Here is a 20418-nt window from a genome sequence, read left to right as displayed (position 1 = left end):
ATCACGAACATACTCCAACAGCTTCGGGTGGACGTAGGGGAGCTCAAGAAGCAGAGCGCAGATCACGGTAAGCGACTTCGAGCATTGGAGGCTAGGACTGATGAGGTCCAAGTAGTTACACCACAGGAGAAAGGACGGACGCCGCATCTCCCTTCGCCACAGTCAAAGGCTGGGGCGGATGGAAACGCAAAATTTGGCAGCGAAAATGGCGGGGCAAAATAAGCAGCACCCGGCACTCCGCGTGTGGCAGTGGAACTGCTGGGGGTTTCAAAGAAAAAAGGCGGCATTGTGCCAATTTATTAGAGCTAGAGAAGGCAAGCCACATGTCCTGTTGCTGCAGGAGACTCTCCTAGAGGGGATTACCCTCTCTGGGTATGAGACTTTCTGCCGCAAATCGGATGACGGCAGGGGGATAGCGGCGTGCGTTTCCAAGCAAATCTCGGCTCTCGTACATCACGATCTTGACAAGCGATTTAAATCAGAATATCAGTGCATTGAGCTTCTCCCCGGGAGGCGACTGCTCAAGGGGTTGCTAATTTTACATGTTTACAGTTCCCCGAAACGTTCGAAGGACCGCTTTTATGCCCTTATTTCAAAGGCTATGAGTCTCGCGAACCGCGGGAAGATCCCGCTTTTGGTGTCTGGAGATTTTAACGCGCCACACACTGCGTGGGGGTATCCAAGAACTACAACGAAGGGTGACTCACTTTACAAGAGCACGCATGACTTGGGCATGATTATGCTGACTGATCCCCGTTATCCGTCGCGAATAGGAAATTCAGCTTGTAGGGACACTACGCCTGATTTGACTTTTACAAATTTTCAGGATCACTGCGAGTGGACTAATTTATATGAAGACTTAGGTAGCGACCATTATATACTAGAAACTACGCTGTCGGCAACTGTCACAGCTAGCAGGAAACACACTATAGTAGACTGGGATCTTTTCCGCGATATTCGTAAAGATGGGGGCTGCTGGGAAAATTTTGCGGATTGGAAACAGAACTTATCTAGCGACGTTAAGAGGGCCACAAAAGTCATCGAGACGCCGCCAGCAATTGGGACCATGGATAGCAAACTTGCCCACCTCTTCGAGGCCAGAAATGGCCTTAGGGAGCGCTGGAAACTGAACAAGCTCAATCGGCGGTTAAGGCGAAGGATTGCTGAAATTAACAGGGAGATCGAGACTTACTCCATGCAGCTTGAGAGAGCGCGATGGGAGGAGACATGCAACATGGTAGATGGACAAATGCGTGTTGGGGGAAAATGGAACTTACTCAAACATCTGATGGGGCCCGAAAAAAGCAAGGGTAGTCAGTGCCGGGTGGTCGACCGCATAGTCAGCGCGGCTCTCAGAGACAGCTCTGAAAAGGAGGTTTGCGATATGCTTGCAAGCAAATATTTGCCGCTTAGAGGGATGGATCCCACCCTTTCCAAGCCCCTTCTCTATAGTGGGCGGATGCAATCCAAGCTTGATGAGAATATCACGACAGCTGAAGTTCGGATGGCGCTAATGGATCTCAATGGCAGGTCGGCACCCGGGGCTGACCAGATCACTAACAAGATTTTGAGGAACCTTGATGACGCCTCAATTGACTTTCTCACCGACCTTTTTAACAAACACTGGGCTGATGGCACGTTCCCCGAGGAATGGAGACATGCGGAGGTGATCCTCATCCCTAAGCCGGGCAAAAAGCCCAGCCTTGACAGCCTCCGCCCCATCTCACTTACATCTTGTGTTGGAAAGGTCTATGAGCATGTTTTGAAAAATAGGTTCTGTGCGTTTATCGAGGATGAGGGTCTCCTCCCTCCGAATATGGTGGGTTTCCGTCCACACCTCTCAACGCAGGATGTGATGCTTCTCCTTAAATCTCACATCATTGACGACAGCACTCGCGATGCCAGGGCCATACTTGGTCTCGATCTGGCTAAGGCGTTTGATCACATATCTCATACCCACATACTGGAATCCATAAATGACATGAACCTGGGTGCGCGATTTTACAATTTTGCCGCTGCTTTTCTCAGTGAGCGAACGGCTACTCTTAAGTTGGGGGAGCTGAAGTCAGAACGGTACGAATTAGGTTCACGTGGAACCCCTCAGGGGGCAGTCGTCTCCCCGCTTCTTTTCAATATTGGCATGACTCGCCTTGCTCGCGAACTGGACGAACTTGAGGGGTTGGAAAGTGCGCTCTACGCGGATGATATCACGGTGTGGGTCCGAGGCGGTGCCATAGGGCGCCTTGAGGACAGATTGCAGGAGGCGGTCAACACGGTTGAAAGAAACATCAGTCGTATGTCTTTAAAGCTTTCAAGTAGTAAATCGGAGCTATTAATATACAGGCCCACCAGACAAGGACGGCGACCTAAGGACTGGGTCCCCCCTGAGCAGGTGGATGTGACATTATTGACTGCTAGTGGGGCTAGAATTCCCAAGGTTAGCTGTATCAGGATATTAGGCATGCTCATTTCAGCGGATGGACGTAACACCGAAACTTTACGTAGATTAGAGCAACATACTGCGGCTACGCTTCGCCTCATTATTAGAGTTTCTAACAGGAAAGGAGGCATGAAGGAGGACAATCTTCTTCGCCTCTTTCATGCCTTCCTCATGAGTCACGTTCATTATGTTGCGTCTATGCATCATTGGCTCGCTGCAGAAAGGGAGAAGCTCAATGTACTGATCCGTAAAACTGTTAAAAGGGCACTCGGCCTTCCAATCCGAACTAGCACGGAGGGGCTGTTAGCATTAGGAATTCACAACACGTTGGATGAAATTATAGAGGCTCAACGCACGGCGCAGATCTCTCGCCTCTCGGTCACCCGGGCGGGTCGGGAGATTTTGGCACGTGCCGGAATTTCTACAATACTGCAGGAAGAGCGGATGACTTCTCTTGACTCCGCCGTTAGACAGGCACTCGTAGTTTATCCTATTCCTAGGAATATGCACCCTCAATTTAACGTCGCAAGGAGAAGGGCTAGAGCCAAGAAAATTTTGGAACAGGTGCACTCGAAGTCGGGATCGTCGATCTTCACGGACGCTGCGCGTGCGGATAGGAATCGTTATGTGGCCGTTGCGGTCTCTGAGCGAGGTACAGTAATGTCGGCATGCTCTGTCAAGGCAACCTCCCCGGCAATAGCTGAACAGGTATCCATCGCACTAGGGCTTTTGGACTCATCCCGTGTTCAGATCTATTCTGATTCTCGTTCGGCGGTTAGAGCCTTTGCCTCTGGCAGGGTCTCCCCACCTGTTGCTAGGATTCTCAGAGGTAGGACCATCACTCCACACGAGATCATTTGGTTCCCGGCCCATATGGGCTCCACGATCAGCGGCATCACCAACTCCAACGAATTGGCCCACGCCCGGGCGCGAGGACTTGCCTTCCGCGCGGGGCTTCACGGCCCTGGCACGTTGGACCGCTCCGCCCCGCCCGGGGCCGATCCTCTGGATGGGGGCGCGGCTGATCGAGGGTCGCGGGACGTTCTAGCGACATTTAACGAAGTCACTTCACATTATCGTCTGAGTCGTAGGGTCTTTCCTCCACGCCATTCGCATCTTACCAGAGGACAAGAAGTTACGCTCAGACTACTACAGACAGGGGTTTACCCTTGCCCAGCTAATGTATCTATTTATATGAATATATCTCCTGACTGCCCGGACTGTGGGTGTGTGTGTACATTTGAGCACATGATGTGGGACTGCCCCCACATACCCAAGGAACTCAAGGCGCAAATCATCCCAAGGCAAGGGTTTTATTCCGCCATCAAAAGTACGGATCGTCACCGTCAGCTTCGGGCAATCCAAGGGGCCCACGATGCCGCAGGCAGGTACTCCCTGCCTGTTCCAACGTGGGAGCGGCCCGCAGGGGCCGTCGGGGTAAAACCCGGCTCTCCTCCCTCGGTGTACAATAAAGTTATCTATCTATCGAGTCCTTGATTACGCAGGTAGCGAGATGTCACTGTAGCTGTCTTCTGAAGTCGAGCGCGAAGTTGAAGCCGCGTCACAGCTGACGTCCATATACAGATGTCGTCAGCATAAATGGAAAGTCGTACGCTGCTTGGCTGGTTGTCGGCTAGTTTAATGAGCGTCAGGTTGAACAAGGCCGGGCTTAGCACTCCTCCTTGAGGGACTCCTCGGCTGTCGTAAAAATCGGCTGTCGGTCCATTCTCTGTCTGCGCGTGAAATGATCTCTTTTGCAAGTAGCCGTGCACCCACATATAGATCTTGCCACCAAGTCCTACTGCTTCTAACGCGCTTAGGATGGCTTCGTGGGTGACATTGTCGTAAGCCCCTTTAACGTCTGGAAACAGAGCAGCAGATAATCGTTTGCAGGCCTTCTGGTGTTGGACGTATGTCACCAAGTCAACCACATTGTCTATTAAAGTCGGGAGTAAGTTAGGAACAAAGTCAGGAGCTAGAACCAAGTCGGTCAACCTCCTCCTGAAGAATGGTGCGGGAAATGTGATTGAGGTGTACACCAGGAACACCAGTGTCCGTCGCAGCAATACCACGGTGCTTCGCGGGACGATTATGAACTACAGAAGAAAAAAAAGTCAGTTTCGCCGCAAATGCGAAGCAATGAATGAAATAGCAGCAAATTGTAAAGTCACAATGAGAACACCAAGCAGCTCGATACTTGCAGCGCGCCCATCAAGCGCAAAGGAATCGCGAAAGGAACACACACAGGATGACCACGAACTAACAACGGCAACAGCTCGACACTTGCAGGGCGCTGCGCTGCTCAAACACAAAGAAGGACGCTCGAAAAGAACGCACAGGTATACACAGGACGAGCGCGAACTAAAAAAAGTCAGTTTCGCCGCAAGGGCGAAGCAATGAATGCGATAGCAAGGAACTAATGCTATACGAAGTGAGGCTCGCCAATGGATACTCTCAGTTTGAACAGCGCTTCTGTTGCAAAGGCGGCCGAAGCAGCGAAGGAAAGTAGCGTGCTTCAAGTGTCTAGCTGTGACACTTGATAGTTCGCGCTCATCTTCTGTTTGTTCGTTTAGCAGCGTCCCTGAGCTCGAGTGACATTCGTACGCGCCGTAGCATGAGCGCGGACATCACGGTGAAAGCGTGAAACATTCCTCTACCCCTCGCCACGAGAAAACCGCGCGAGCAGACAGCGGAAGGGCAAGCTTCTCCCATGCGCAAATATAAGAAGAAGCGAGCGAGCTCGCCGACGACTTTTAAATGCGCCCGTCGGGCTCCTAGCGCTATCTCGCTGGTAATGAAGAAACGCTTATTATCGCCTGCTGTCTCTGAGTCCGTCCAGCGCTAACGGGTGTGTATATAACGCTCGCCGTTAGCTACGTGGAGGATCTGCGTTTCGTGGCGAGTGGATAGCGCCACTCGCTGCGGAGCAAGAGGTCCCTGGTTCGATTCCGCGCTTCGGAAGCATTTTTCTGAATTATTTTTCTTTGGGGCTTTTATATATATATACATACTTATACATATACGGTGCATGACGGCGGCGACGGCGACGGCAAAATCCAGCCGAGAGTGTCCATATAATTGCTATCGCAATAAAACTGTCCCAGTTATTTATTCATGTTTGACCGGCGCGCTACAACCCAACGCTCTCAGATATTTTTGTTTTCTTGAAAACTGCGGCGCGTGAAGTGGCCCCTCCGCGTCTCCTGCCGCGCGGTGGCGTTCGGCTCATTGTTTAGCTTTATGTTTAGTCGTCGTTCCACATCGTGCGTGAGTGCAGAAATGGGCCATTTTTTAGTGCGCGTCTCAAGGGCAATTTCCAAACAGGAGCAAAATCTAGGAGCATTGCTTTAAAGCGCGCCCTGCGGGCAATCTCGCAGTGTGCACACGCGGAAGCACCTCCGTGATCGCCATACCGCCAACGTTAAATGGTGTATATAAATAGCTCGCCATTAGTATTCTACGCAACCAGTAACGCGTGGCTTAGTTGTTTAAAGCGGCGCTTAAGAGCGAAGGGGGGCAGGTTCGAATCCCGGTGGCGCGCTTCGAAAATTTTTTGTTCTTTATTTTTCATTGTTAGTACTGTTTATATATATATATATATATATATATATATATATATATATATATATATATATATATATATATACATGCATATCACGGACATGACGGCGACGGCAAAATGATCCGAGAGTGTCTATATAATTGCTATCGCAATAAAAATTGCCATGTCTCTTGAAGATTCGAACATTCACTGCCAGATGGTCAGTTGAAGGCTATCAATGCTACAGTAGTTACCGCCTGGACCAGAAGAGGGGAACTCTGGCAGACTGCACCTTGCATCGGAGCTGTTCTAGTGCAAGTGCAGGCCAATGTTTGTAACAAAATTGAGAAGCGAGTCTAGATGTCAAGCACAAGTTGGAGGCACCTATTCGACCACTGTGCAACTATCGCAGAATATGTGCGCGCTGAAGATCTCCTTCTTGATAAGTGCAATAAAAACGTGTGATAGCAGAATATGTTCCATGTCGATGAACGTTCCTCGCAGTGCATTTTAATTTTAACCATACCATTACTGAATTTGTTACCTGACAGCGCCCTTTTAGAATTGGCCTATTATAATACTCCCATACTTCAGCGCTAGACAAGCCTTCTCTTGCGGTTGGAGTCAAGCAATATGCATGTAGCAATATCAATACAACGTCCAGTACGCGAAGTTCACTTGTGCATCCGTAGCAGATAGCCGTCATTTACAATGGACGTATTCTTGGAAAGACAGTTCCTGAGAAATAGGGAACTGGCCAACCTTAAAACTATAAGCAATGGCTCGTGAAACGTACATCTCATAGGTCGCTGTTGCAGCATGTGCATGAAACGCCCACATTTTGTTGAATTCTGTCACTACACCATTTGGCAGCCGGGAGAATAAAGGAGTGTCCGGCTACAGCGGCATTAACTGTTATTCACTAAAGCAACAGAACAGTTGCAAATTATTAGCGCCAGTCATGTTTACCATCAGCATGAAACCGAATGTCCAGTGTGGCTTGTTGAAACCGAGTTGGCAACAAGAACAAGGGCGTATCCAGATTTTTTTTGGGGGGAGGGGGGCAGGGGAGGGAGATGTTAAACCACTAATTATGCATGTTCGTGCGTGCGTTTGTGTGTGTGCGTGTATACACATAAAAAAATGAAAAGTTTCGAGGGGTTTCAATCACCCAGACCCACACCTCCCCCCTGGTTGCGCCAATGGTACGCAGCTAACATTTTAACCAGTTTTAACGAGGAAGGCGCGCCTGATTTACAGGCACTCGAAGGTCCGTAACGCCGACAGTGGGCGCGGAGGCCACCGCGGCTTCCCCGTTTGCGCCTATGCCCCGACACCTGACTCAAGCCTACAGTTCCGCTCTCCGCAGCCACCGCCTTCCTTGCACGTCGCTTTGCACAGGATGCCTCACCAAGTAGCTAATGTCTGTCGCCGTTTTATCGCTTTCCTTCGAAAATGTCGCGCGTCTTTTGCGGTCCTACGCTTGCGGTTCCGTCCGCTGCAACCCGGCGCTTCCTGGTGGAAACTCGTATAAAACAGGCATTGTTCTACTGGGGCTACGGTTCCTTACATATGCGGAGTGCAGTATTTAAGCCATAGGGGCGTTCATCTAGGCTGCCGCAGGCGGACAGCCTGCATCGCGTAACAAGGTCTTGGGCGCCACAGTTTTGAGTTCTACTACATGCCATATCTTAAGGACGTACGGCACGAAACCTGCGGCTAGCCGATTTACCGTCTGGGCCAAGTGCGTTGTTCCATAGGTAGTTTGCGGCACCTCTCGAAGGCTTCATCTATTCCGTGGTGGTGTCTCCTGGAAAGAGCGCAACTGCCGCTGACAAGCGCTAACTTCAAGGCTAGAATCGACAGGCGCGATGATACCGAGAGGGACGACGCTTTTGTTCGCGCTGCTTGGACTGACGTGCGCACGGTATGAAAAGGTAAGAAACTCACGCGCGTATCACGCGTGTATCATGGAGTGCTCTCAGATGATGGCTTGCAGCTTCGTAGTTGGTGACTTAGTGCTCGTGAGTAATAGACTTGAAGGTAAAGTTCACGGTGTCACGAATTAACGTACATTCAATCTTGGATTTCTAAGCGATAGAGAGATAATACTCTTTAATGAAAATCCCGGAGAGGTAAGCCTGGTTTTTCGCCTGGCTTGCTACTCCGGGTATCGGGTGATGACTATGGTATATACAATTAATCACATACGCACACATGGTACGCACAGTTACATACGTATAAAGTCATATACACAAAAGAGTAATTCACAAACTGTGTATGTCTAACAGGAGAAACCAGCAAAACCAACAATTACAAACGAAGACGTCGTCCATGTCAAAAAGAGATTTTTCTTTGTTCTTTCGAAGTGAGGCATGAATAGTAGGATTATGAAATCGTGTTTAACTATATCGGCAGAAAGGCTCACAGCTCACAAGATTTGTTATTGCGAACTTGGGAACCCTAACTTTCGACGTTACTTTGTGGGACTTAAGTTTAACGGTAAATAGACTGGGCGGATACGGTATACGCATGCTTGGTTTTCCTGCTCAAATGCTTAAGAAAGTGCGCTTACAGTTGCATGTGACATTGACATTTTATGGTTGACAAGAAACTTTTGTCACGTAATAATGGTTGCTTGTTTAAGGCGACACAAGCCATGACGAGAATAGTTGTTGCGTTCGCGAACCGTCAATATAATGCCGCGAAAGGGGGCGGGGGGAAGTGTAGCGAGAAATATTTCGTGTGTGTGTGTGGGGGGGGGGGGGGGCGTCGTCCATGTCAAAAAGAGATTTTTCTTTGTTCTTTCGAAGTTAGGCATGAATAGTAGGAATATGAAATCGTGTTTACCTATATCACCAGAAAGGCTCACAGCTCACAAGATTTGTTATTGCAAACTTGAGAACCCTAACTTTGTGATTGCAGGTGAAAACATTCTGCAGTAGCGTTTTTCGCTGAGGTGGTTGTGTTGTCGATTTTCTACTGAGCTCTGCGCTTACAGCCGTGACCGTTTTGCTCACCAAGTACTTATTTTCCTTGGCACCGACAAGCTGTTTTATTCTAGGTAAATATACATTCAACTTCATAAAGGTACGATTAAATTTAAATATCCTGCAGCGTTTCCAGCCTTCTCAGCAACCAGAGATGATTCAAGGGGAAAGAGAAAAATGGCAAATGGTAAGTGACTGAATCTTTACCTATACAAGCGAAGTCCTTAAGGCTAAATATCGACGCACTGTACCTAACAACATAGACAAGATGACAATGAAAAGCATTTTAACGGTGCTCTCTACACAGAGATTGCAGTGATGCGTCTTGGCAGATGTTGGTAGAGCTCAGAAAACTCACAATACTTACAGAAAATGTGCGCTGATATTCAAAGCTATCGTTATCATGCACCTGTACAATTATGTTTCCTTTTTTTTTTTTGGTCGGTCACCACAAAAGTGAACAGGATGTGTACCGCTACTTTAAGATGACAGTGCCTATTTGAAAATATTCTGTAGCATGGATCAGGTAGTTAACCGACATGTTCTTAGTGAACGAGTGAGTATTTAAACATCAAACACACTGAAGGTAACATGATATGTGCATGTCAGTGTCAAAAGCTCATGGACTGCGGCATACGGAAAGTAAGCGAATACTTCCGCAGTCTACAGGACACAGACTGGCTTTTGGCAGTACAGTCTGCCCTATAGCGTATGTGTTTGAAACAACTATAGTATAAAATAGACCCTTAGACTTGATCATAGTTCTCTATTTCAATACACGCCAGCATACCTGAATATAAGATTACAGTGTATACGGCAGCTTTAGGTATTGAATCGCTTCACGCTATTCAGCTGAATGTGCCGTGAAATACATGCAGTGACGTCAACAGTGATGCCTGAGAACGCTAAAAGCAGCGATAGACGTCTTCAATTTTACTCGTTAAGGTACAACATATTTTTTCTATGTATAAGTAACATCGTAACCAGCAGATAATGAAGCGAAAGAAGGTATAGGGGGCGTTAATTGCGCCGGTTTACGTGTTCTTTAATAATTGGGATATAGATTGGAAGAAAGTAAAGTGGACGAAAAGACAACCGCCGACAGGGACCGAACCTGCGACTTTCGGATTTCGCGCCCGATGCTCAGAGCATCTATATCCAACCTCTATATCCCACTTATCAAAGTACACCTAAACCGGCGCAATTAACGTCCCCTATACCTTCTTTGGCTTCATTATCTGCTGGTTTTCATTAAGGCTGTGTCAAACAAAAAAACGAGTTCTCGAAAATTCCCTTCCTTCACTGAATACTCTGTTTTTTGTAAACAACATATTTTAACAGCCTATAAGATTTATAGTTAGCACTTAGACGCTTTTTTTTAACACGAAAGTGGTTTATTCCGGGATCCACCAATACTTTCATTACGTATTTCTGTCACGGAAATGCGTCACCAAAATGAACGCCATCAGACGACAAAAAAAAAATTACACCATCTCCCGCTAAAGGGGACCATGAGGCGATGCGAAGCCGGAGCACTTGCGCGATCGCGTTCTGTTGGCGTTCGCTGGGTATGCTACCGACCTCGCGTCGCGGAACGCGAAGAGTAACACTACGCGCGTCGCGTCTTCCCTCTAGCCTGGCCGTTAATTCTCACAGGGCGTGGGGGGGACGTCGACAAACGCGCGACAGAGAGGCAACGTAGGAGAAGAGAGGGGGAGGGGACGCGCATGCACTGGCCCTCATCGCGGCGCTGCGCAGGAGAGAATTTCGGCATGTCGAGCTCGCATTTCAGAGGAGCCAACCGAGGCAAGCGCTGGACTGAATGCGCGCAGCGCTCTGCTATTTGAAGGAGAGGAGACTAGAGGAGGAGAGTAGCGTATGCGCCGTGAGAGCAGAAGCGAGAACGCAGGAGAAGCGCAAGCAAGTGCTGGTAGAGAAGTGGAGAGAGTAACGCGCAGCTGTTGGAGAGAGGGAAGGAGGAGAATCGCGCATGCGTAGTGTGAGTGCGGACAACGCTGCGTGCGGATTACCACGCCGCCTTACACACCCCCGAGCAAGAGATACTTCGCATCTTAAAAAAAAACGAGTCGAACCCGCGACCTCTCAGTCCGCGACGATGGCTGGCGGGCGTTTAGCCGACTGAGCTACCGCCAAACACATAACAGAGGCTACATGAACGCGCCTTTTATCTTCCCCCTCTTTCCTCTCACAGTGCTCTTGGATGGATGGATGGATGGATGGATGGATGGATGGATGGATGGAAGCTATGAGCGCCCCCTTTATAACAGGGCAGTGACATATGTACCACCAGGGTCGAAAAAAAAAAAGCTTCGTTGCCTCCGCCATTAGCTCCTGCAACGCGTCGTTGCTACGACCATTCCATTCGGTGCGTTTCCAATAGGAGAAGTGTAATTTCAACGCTTTAACACGCCGCGAGGTGGCGGCTTTAGCCCAAGCCTCGCTCTTAGCATGCATTCATTGCGAAATATAGCTTTCCGATGCTCGCCTGGCTGTGGCGCGACGTTCCCCGCTCGCCCTATGAGAATTAACGGCCAGGCTAGAAGGAAAACACGGCGCTCGTCGCGTTTCTCTTCGCGTTTTACGACGCTTTGACGAAGTTCATATCGAGTATCAGTGTTTACTATGTGCTTGTTGATGCCATCTTTGCGCAGGATTCACCGTATGCGGTGTCCAGGTATATATTGACAACTTCAGCTACCGCAAGGGTTAAATCATGATCATGGGCGTTAGTTGTTGGTACGGATATATGCCACTAGGCGTCAACGTGAGTGCGTCCACCACCAAGCGGTGCTATATCTGCCGAACAACAATAGACGTTGTACAAGCTCTCGTATATTAATGCACTATAAACGGTCAACTACTTCTGCGACGACACGATTCACTTTTGTGTTATACCAATTCCTATGACGGAGGGATCAGCCATCTTTTTGCAACGTTTCTTTCGGACTGTATACTTCGGAGCATGGCTGTGCGATTATTTGAATGATCGAATATTCGATTCGAATAGTTCGGTATTCAATTCGAGTCGCAAATCTCTTTTACTGTACAATATATTCGAACACCACAAAACTTTGCAACAAGTATCGAAATCAGCGCAAAGAATTACAGGTCAGTGCTAAATTTCTCAAAATTTGATCCGCAAACACACGAAATAATTTCAGATGTCACGTCCTTTCAACTCGATTGCGCTTTTGAAAATGTGACAGTATTCAAGTGTTGTCCGCAGAGCATGACATTGTCTATAATGCCGAGGGGGTTGTTGCAGCTTAGTGCTGAAATTAAACAAAACAAAACCACCAGAACAAATGGTAAGCGATTGCAAAATTACAAAGAAATGCCTAAAATTTGGGAAACCGAACATTATTCTTTGTTATCCTAGGATGAACACCTGTAATGAACATCGTGCGGATCCATTGTCATTGCTCCTCCCATTTGAGGAACGTGCTCACAGGATTAAACTATGAAGACGAGATTAACACATCAGCCCTAGTTTGTCTACGGAGCCCCGGTTTGCGTTGGGTGGATGTGTGGTGACATTCACAGCGGTTTTGATGTTTCCTTAACATACCAAGGAGCTATCCTTCCTTCATGACAACGTTAAATAAATACAGATACGGTACTGTCAAGCAATCGCCTTGTACACTGCATAAATTTCCTGTGTACTATTATTTGCTGTGAAACAAACTTACTTTTGCGTGTCTGGTTGGTGAAAAAAAAATTTTTTTTTGCAATTCACAGTCGTTGTACCATTCGCATACCAATATATTCAAAGAATACTCAATTCAGTACACGCTTGGCTTTCTGTTCTGTACTGTTCTTGCTTGCTCACTGGGGAGAGGCTGAGGCTTTTATCCCCTCGGCTACTCGCATTGATTAGGTCTCGCTCGAATGAATTCTTTATTTTGCCATGTTCAGTATCAGAAACTGCTGCGCGAACTTCCCAAGCGGGATGGCGGCCAGGTGATGTTCCAGGGTGACATGCTGATGACCGAGCGTGATATGTTGGACCTGTACGCCCTGGTGCCTTCCAGGAATATAACCTGGCCCGGAGGAATTGTGCCGTACAAGATCAGCGAGAGCTGTGAGTATTACCGGCGATGCCTTAAAGATGGAACACGAACGAAACAGTGGTGATTGGTAAAAGCAAATTGTCGGTTTACCGGGAACGCTGTTTGTTTTGCCCGTTCATAAACGAGACGAATATGCTCACGTTGTTCAGCCATTGAGTCTCCTTCACCACTCTCGGTTTTCACGTCTACGCTTAAAGGTATACGTTTTCGGCATCTCAGAAAAAAAAAACACGGTTGATCCCTCCGTCATAGGAATCGGAATAACACGAAAGTAATTAGCGTACTCTTACAGAAGTAACTGAATGTTTGCTGTACATTGATATAAGAGCGTTTGCACAATGTATATTGATGTCTGGCAGCTATAGCACCGTTTAACGTTGATGTGCCCACTTTGATGATTGGCGGTACATCTCCATCCCGACGACTAACGTCCCTGCTAAATGATTAAACAAACCATTGCGGTAGCTGTAGTAGTTAACGGTGAAACCGTAATCAGAGAACTAGTTGTGATAGCGAGAAGAGCGTCGCATATTGGACGCAGAACTTGGTCGCCATCACGCGGCATGTTAAAATGTCGTTGAACACCACGGCCGGACTAGAGGGAAACGCAAAGCGCGTCGCGCCGCCCCGGTAGCCCGGCCGCGATCTCTCTAGGGGCGAGCGCGTGAGCGGGGAACGCGGTGTCACAGCCAGGTGAGGCAGGCGCGCGTCGCAGAGCCATGAGCGAGGCCGACGCTTTTACGACGCTTGGCTAAGGTCGCCACCTCGCGGTGTGTTAAGGCATTGACAGAATTGAACTTCTATTGAAAACGCGCTGAATGGGAGGGACGTGTAAGGCGTTGCCGGTGTCAACCGCGGAGGCCACAGTAATGACGAATTACTTTACCTTACCGCTCGCAGAGGGCAACACCACCCCGCCGACCGGGAGAGTGGTAGATATAAAAGGCGCGTTTGTAAAGTCTCTGGAGTCTGTGACCGTGGCGCAGTGGATAGCGTGCCCGCCATCTGTTGTTGCGTACCGAGCGGTCGTGGGTTCGATGCCCGTTGATGGAACTCTTTTTCTTTGCCATCTGATCGTGTATATTTTTTCGACGTCATTTCCGTGACGGAAATACGTCACTGATGTCTTGGTGGACCCCGGCATAAAACACTTCCGCGTTAAAAAACAAAACAAAGACAAATTTAGCCTGACTTAATGCTACATGTTTCACATCTTATAACCGTGCATGTCTCCACATTCCAGAGGGGAAGTATAGTATCAGCGATGTGAAAGGCATACGTATAAACACAACCAACACCACACTATACACGTTGTACGACAATACACACAGCTTTCGTGAATGTTTAGCTCTGCGATGCGTATCACTTGAACGAACACATTCTGCGATAATTCGCCGGCTGTTCCGCTTTCGTAAGCTTACGAGTTAGTGGAATACTCCTCAAGAGGCTTTCGGTAGCTTCTAGAAAAGCGGCGCTGCCTCAAGATGGCTAGAAAAGATATGGTGGTGGCTTCGGTAGCTGAACGTCTGTGGTGCACCGAGTCAATATACGGGAGTGTACTGAAGAGAGTTAAGATGGGCTATTAGTTTTCTTGTGACCGATGAACAGGGTTCTCAGGTTTAGCTGCGTCGCGCCAATTTGGCTACTTTTCTAGGCCGGTGGTGGCAGATAAAAAAACGCCTTGGCTGCTTTCTTGTTCCCTCGATTTTATTGAAATTGCCAGGCGCCTAAGGCGAGTTTCCAGCTCCCAACATTTAATTTGGCGCTTGAATTAGACAAAAGAAAGTACGTTGGGATACGTGGCGGGTATTGGGGGGAACTGTTGCATGGAACGTCATTTTGTAGACCACGTATATTACTGAACGCGACGTTTAAAATGTAGTTGCATGTGCACAGCACAAGCAACTATGCGTTCCGCATTAAGGATGCTCTGCACCCGTTGACATTAGAAATCGGATACCCCACGATCGGCTTGTGTCATTTCTTTATATCAGGTGCGGGTTGCGACACAGGAATATGAACTGCTCGCACTTCGGCCTCGCGTGATTGCGAAAATGACTGCATTTCATGCTTCAAACACCGCAGCTTTGATTTTGAGCACACTCACGCCCATACTTATTTTTATTCTAGCCACATGGCTGTTAGTCCTAGGTCTTTTAAGAATGGTCACATTTAAAACGCGTTAAGAGTGTTATTTTTGCAATAACGTAAGCAACTTCATCGTCCTGCACGAAATGGTAACTAAAGTAAAAAATTATACTTGGTACTAAGAAATTCGGATTATGAAAGGTTCAGGCTGTACTTATACGAGTTTTCGCCAAAGGCTTCTGCATTTCGTCATTTAACTAGAAATCTTCCCACACGCGTGGCTACTTTTGCTGCCCTTGGCTAAAGTTGGCTACTTTTTGGCTATTGTTTCATAATTTATGGCTTTTTTTTTTCTTTTCGACCTCGCAAACCCTGCCGATGAAAGTCATCCTCTCGGTTTACATCCCGAATTGATGTGCTTGAAATTGCTTCATTCAAAGTGTCACTGACGTTTCTACACAGCGGCCAACGAAGCGGGCCTGATCCGGCAGGGCGTCGCACATTGGATGAACAACTCGTGCCTCGTGTTCCGCGAGCTCGGGAAGTACGAAACAGCCGCAGCCTTCATCATTTTCCTCAGGGGCACAAAGTACGTGCAACATATATCGTACTCGCTTTTATTTTTTTTCTATGGTAGCGCTGGCAATCAGAGATTGAATTCACTATGCTTTTTTGTCCGTAAGGGTTGTCTACCGTTTGCCTTTGACCCCAGCGAAGCGTAAGGCGCACTTCACTGGTGTTCACGAACGTCTACAATCGCTGTTAGAAAAAATGATCTCTTACATACGCTGGCCTACGATCTTTTTCATGTGCGTAAACACGGGACCGGGAGGTAATTACGAAGAACCCCCAATTTGGTAGCCCAACTAAATTCCTTTTCTCAGCGTATCGTACATAGCGAAACCATGACCTTGTTGTGAAACATTTTATTAATGACACGAATATTGACAAAGAACAAAAGAATGAGGATGCCATAGCAGTTGGAAGATTTGACACGAATTTTCCGTCCTATTGCCTAGTCTTAAAATTAATTTCAGTTATAAACCAATGACTTTAACTAGTATTCACATATTGTTCATATTTCGATTATCTCACTGTAGCCAAACTTAGCCAGTCGTCTATATTTAGTAGATCTGCACGTCGACGTGCTCGCTGCTGTTCTTACGGGGCTGTGAACTGTGCACGGGCAGGGCCCTTGTCTGCATCTGAATGTTGGTTGGCGCTGAACTTTTTCGCTCGTCGGTTGGCGACCGTTCAACCTTAATATTTTTCTCGCTATCATTTGACAAGCTTCTGTAACTTGAGAGAGATGCATTTCGCATGTTGTTTCACTTGCTCACTTTACGGTGCACAGAGTAACAAAGTGGAACGTTGTCGAGCTCATTTATTTGCCACGGTTCAGAGGCGCAGCAAGCGGCCTTCACGCTCACGTGACCAAACGCGCGGTTTTATGAGCGGCCAAAAAGCTAGAAAGCTCACCATAAAGTGGATCCATTTGACAATAAATTTTCTTAAATTGTACAATCCTCTCAATTTTGGGGAGAACAACAGCGGTGGGAACACCCGTTTGTTCTCTCTTTTTTTTTTTAAATGTAATTCGGTCCCGGTGATAATACGCATGAAAATAATGCGTGAGATTGAAAGCCCAACTTGTTCTAACTCTTCAGAATTGCGGTTGTATATGAAAATGAAGCGCTTGTACGCGCTACAAAAAACAAAAAAAAAGCTTCGACCATATACTTTCCTGAAAATCTTACGATAAAGCAACCTCCGGCGCCGCGACTGTTTCGTTTTCATGGGAATTCTGGTCTGTACGTAGATTTTTCTCACCTTAGTGCGTGCTGATTCCGAAAATGTTGAGGTTTTACGGGCCACGCTGTATCTTCTGTCACTAATCCAAGTTGTTAAAGCACCGATCCCACATTTCTAAAACGCAATAAGCAATATATTGCTCTTTACGCCTGCATGTTCATAGCTAATTACTGCATATGTAACCTAATATTTCGTTGACGATTATCAGTTCACCAGTATTGACAAAACCGCTTGAAGTTAGAAGGAGCAAGTTTACTACGTAAATTAATGTGCTATCCATCAACCCTAGGCTGGCTGGACCACCATTTTAGTGGAATTCAGTGTCATAGACACTATGCTCCAGAACGACCACGAGCGGCATTTGTGGTAAATTCGATGGCCGTCTTCAAAGCGCGTTGAACGCAATATATAGCTTTAAGGACGATTTCACTCTTTATTGATTCGGTTCAGGTGCTGATCCCGGTTCGGTCACATTGGCTCTCTTCAGCACATATCGATTGGCAGGGGCTGTGAGACGGTGAGTGGACATAATTGCACCGTTGCTGATGTCGACGCAAGAAAACTCCTTGAGACATGCACGAATGCTTTTTTTTTGTCTCTCCTCTTTTTTGTCGCTCCCTCTCTCTCCTTTTCTGTCGTTGTTGCTTTACTTTAATCGGAAGCCTTGTCTTGATGCTAACTCTGATTTTCTTAGCCAAGTACAGTCGAAACGCAGTATCACAGTGCTTTTTATTATTCGGTGCTGAGGTAAAATTTTTCGGCAAAATTTGTCAGAATATTGATATTTCATTTGCGGTTCGTACTACCTATTTTCTCGCTTAGCAAAAGTTACTGCTAATAGCTTTACTAAGCTTGCACCATCCTCTATACCTATTTCTCTTTTCGTTTTGCTTCTATAGTATTGTCAATAAATGTGTTTGTACTAAACTTCAGTAGCTCGAAAAGTGGTCAGATGCCGAAAAAAGGATGTTAATATATTTAACTGCTTTGAAACGCGCTAATATGGTTCGTAACCGCATGACAAAACTATCCATTCCCGAATATCGTTCATACTTGTTTATTCCTGCTACTGGTGTTATTATAGTATAAGCTCGGGTAAATATTGTGCGTTTTGTCTCGGAAAGCAAGAACCCGCTTTTTTTTTGTATTTCACGCACCGTAGCAACTGCGTCTTCTACCAGGCATAAAAGTGAGCTTGTCCTTGAATGTCCAGCACGTAGACAGTGAATGACTCAACCCTCACATAACGTAAGATTACTACGAGTGACATGTCAGTTCTGTCCAGCCACCTTTGACGTTGCTAATTACGTTGCGTAAGAGGAACGAAGAGCCATAGCGTCTAGCGCCAGGCTGGCTACCCACCACCTAACCCGAAGGAGCGATGATTAAGTGGGTAAATTGAGTCTAAAGACGAACGAAGCGTAATCAGTATTTCGGAGTCTGTACCTATACTAAGTAAGTTTTGTTTTGTTTTGTTTTGTTTTACTTCGCATTGTCGACAGCTGGGGACAGTAGTGCACGAGATTGGGCATGCCATCGGGTTGGTACACGAGCACTCACGGTCCGACCGCGACCGGTTCGTGGTGGTCAACTACCCCAACATCGTGAAAGGAGAACGCAGCCAGTTCGACGCGGACCAGACCACGCGAGAGTATGGAGCACGGTACGACTACACCTCCGTCATGCACTACTCGCTAACGTTAAGACCCTTCCGAGTGACACGTGTATAATAATGTGAAAACCACGGCTAATGTTGCAATGCTGGCTATATGTGTTAGCACTTGACTGATATTATCATTTAGAATATTTATTAAGGCGAAAACCTTATATGAAAGGTGAAAATAGACAGCCACCCGGCAACTAAGAGGCTTTCGGCAACTAAGAGGCTTTGTTTCTGATAAATCCGTATGGATTTCCTTGTCGCTTCGTGCTACATACGGGTGGTTGTCTATTTTCACCTTTCTTAACCCTTCCGCCACCTTGCGGGATTCCGCAGAACTGGTCTGCGAAAACCTTATATGTCTCATGAGCAAAAAAAAAAAAAAATCTGGCGTAGTCGGCGCCAACACTAACGATGCAAAAAAGTAACGAATGACAAAATGTCACATGATGTCGGCAATTACTTCATGTTGTGACGTCATTATGACGGCCTAAATTACAGAATTTTGAACCATCATCTGATGACGCCATCACATGAAAATTTTCGCAAATCCCGGGGATATAGTGAATCACAGGGTGTGCTGCATAAATAATCTGTGAGGTGTGTGAGGGAAAGGGGGGGGGGAGACGGATGCAATTGACTCAGAACATCGAAGTAATTTAACGCGTCTCTCGTGTGAGCATGCGCTTTCGCCTGCGCTATCCTTAGCGTTGCCTAAATATTCCGTGAATTTTTCACTTTAGCGTCCCATGTCTAACGTTTGGCGATGATGGAGTCTGTAACGTGATAGCTACGGGTTGTATGTGACCTGTCGAACTCTTAACCTGCACACAACTAGACAAAGGATTTCGCATTTTTTTCTTTCGCCGCAATGCAGCCAGTGAGTGTGACCGCGTTAGTTATTAATCTATTATTCTTTCGCAATGTAGTCACTTTTTCGGCAGCGCTGACCGCTAGCCATCACGGCATCGCGATGTATTTCGATATTATAGTAGTCTGGGGTTAGAGATGCTCAATTTGACATCAAGCATGTCTTGATAAAACGCAAATGTCGCATTGCAGGCGTTCGCAACATCGCCGGAGTTGAAAACGCTGATTCCAGTGAATCCGCTGTTTGCGCCGGTAATCCGCAGGCAGAACGGACTGTCGTTCCGCGACAGACGTAAGGTGAACTTCCTCTACCGGTGCGATGGTAAGCGAGCTACTGCAGCGGCTGCTAGGAGAGCTGCAAGCCCGAACGTCGTACGAATACGAGGTCGTCATTGTGTGCCCGCAAATAATGTGGTCTAATTCGCTCTTAACCCTGGTTAAAAGGTGCTTTTGCAATGATGCTGTTCTCGCGAACGTGCGCCACCAGTGGAACTGATTGCGGGCAGCATTTGATGCCCTTGACTCCGCGAGTCATGACAATAACATGTTATAAAAAAACTTTATTACTCTAGTCCACAGACCCATTTGTAAAAGCACGGTCAAAAGGGGGAGCTGCATTATGTCTATCTCATGCATATGACCGAGAATTACGCGCAAGTGTCGCCCTTCACTGATAAAATAAAGTAAAGGTTTAATAAGCGCTATCTAATTGCACACCCAGTGACACTTCGTGCCCACTTTCACTGGCCCTTCTTCATTTCTATTATGACCCTCTTTTTTTCTTCTCATTGTAGCCGTATGCACGAGCAGACCAGTGTGCGCCAACGAAGGGTTCGTCGATCACACCTGCAAGTGTGTGTGCCCGCCCAACACGGCGGGAGAACAATGCGAGACGTTGCTCCGTAGTTACTACAGTGAGTACGAGT

General features: G+C 47.2%; 1 pseudogene; it reads left to right on the top strand.

Moving 5' to 3' along the window:
- Positions 1–1066: 1066 nt before the first annotated feature.
- LOC119397459 (protein SpAN-like) overlaps positions 1067–20418 on the top strand; it is a 28255-nt pseudogene continuing 8903 nt past the window's right edge.

This window comes from Rhipicephalus sanguineus, chromosome 6 (genome assembly GCF_013339695.2).
Source record: "Rhipicephalus sanguineus isolate Rsan-2018 chromosome 6, BIME_Rsan_1.4, whole genome shotgun sequence".
NCBI lineage: Eukaryota > Metazoa > Arthropoda > Arachnida > Ixodida > Ixodidae > Rhipicephalus > Rhipicephalus sanguineus.
This window is presented reverse-complemented; position numbering and strand designations above follow the sequence as displayed.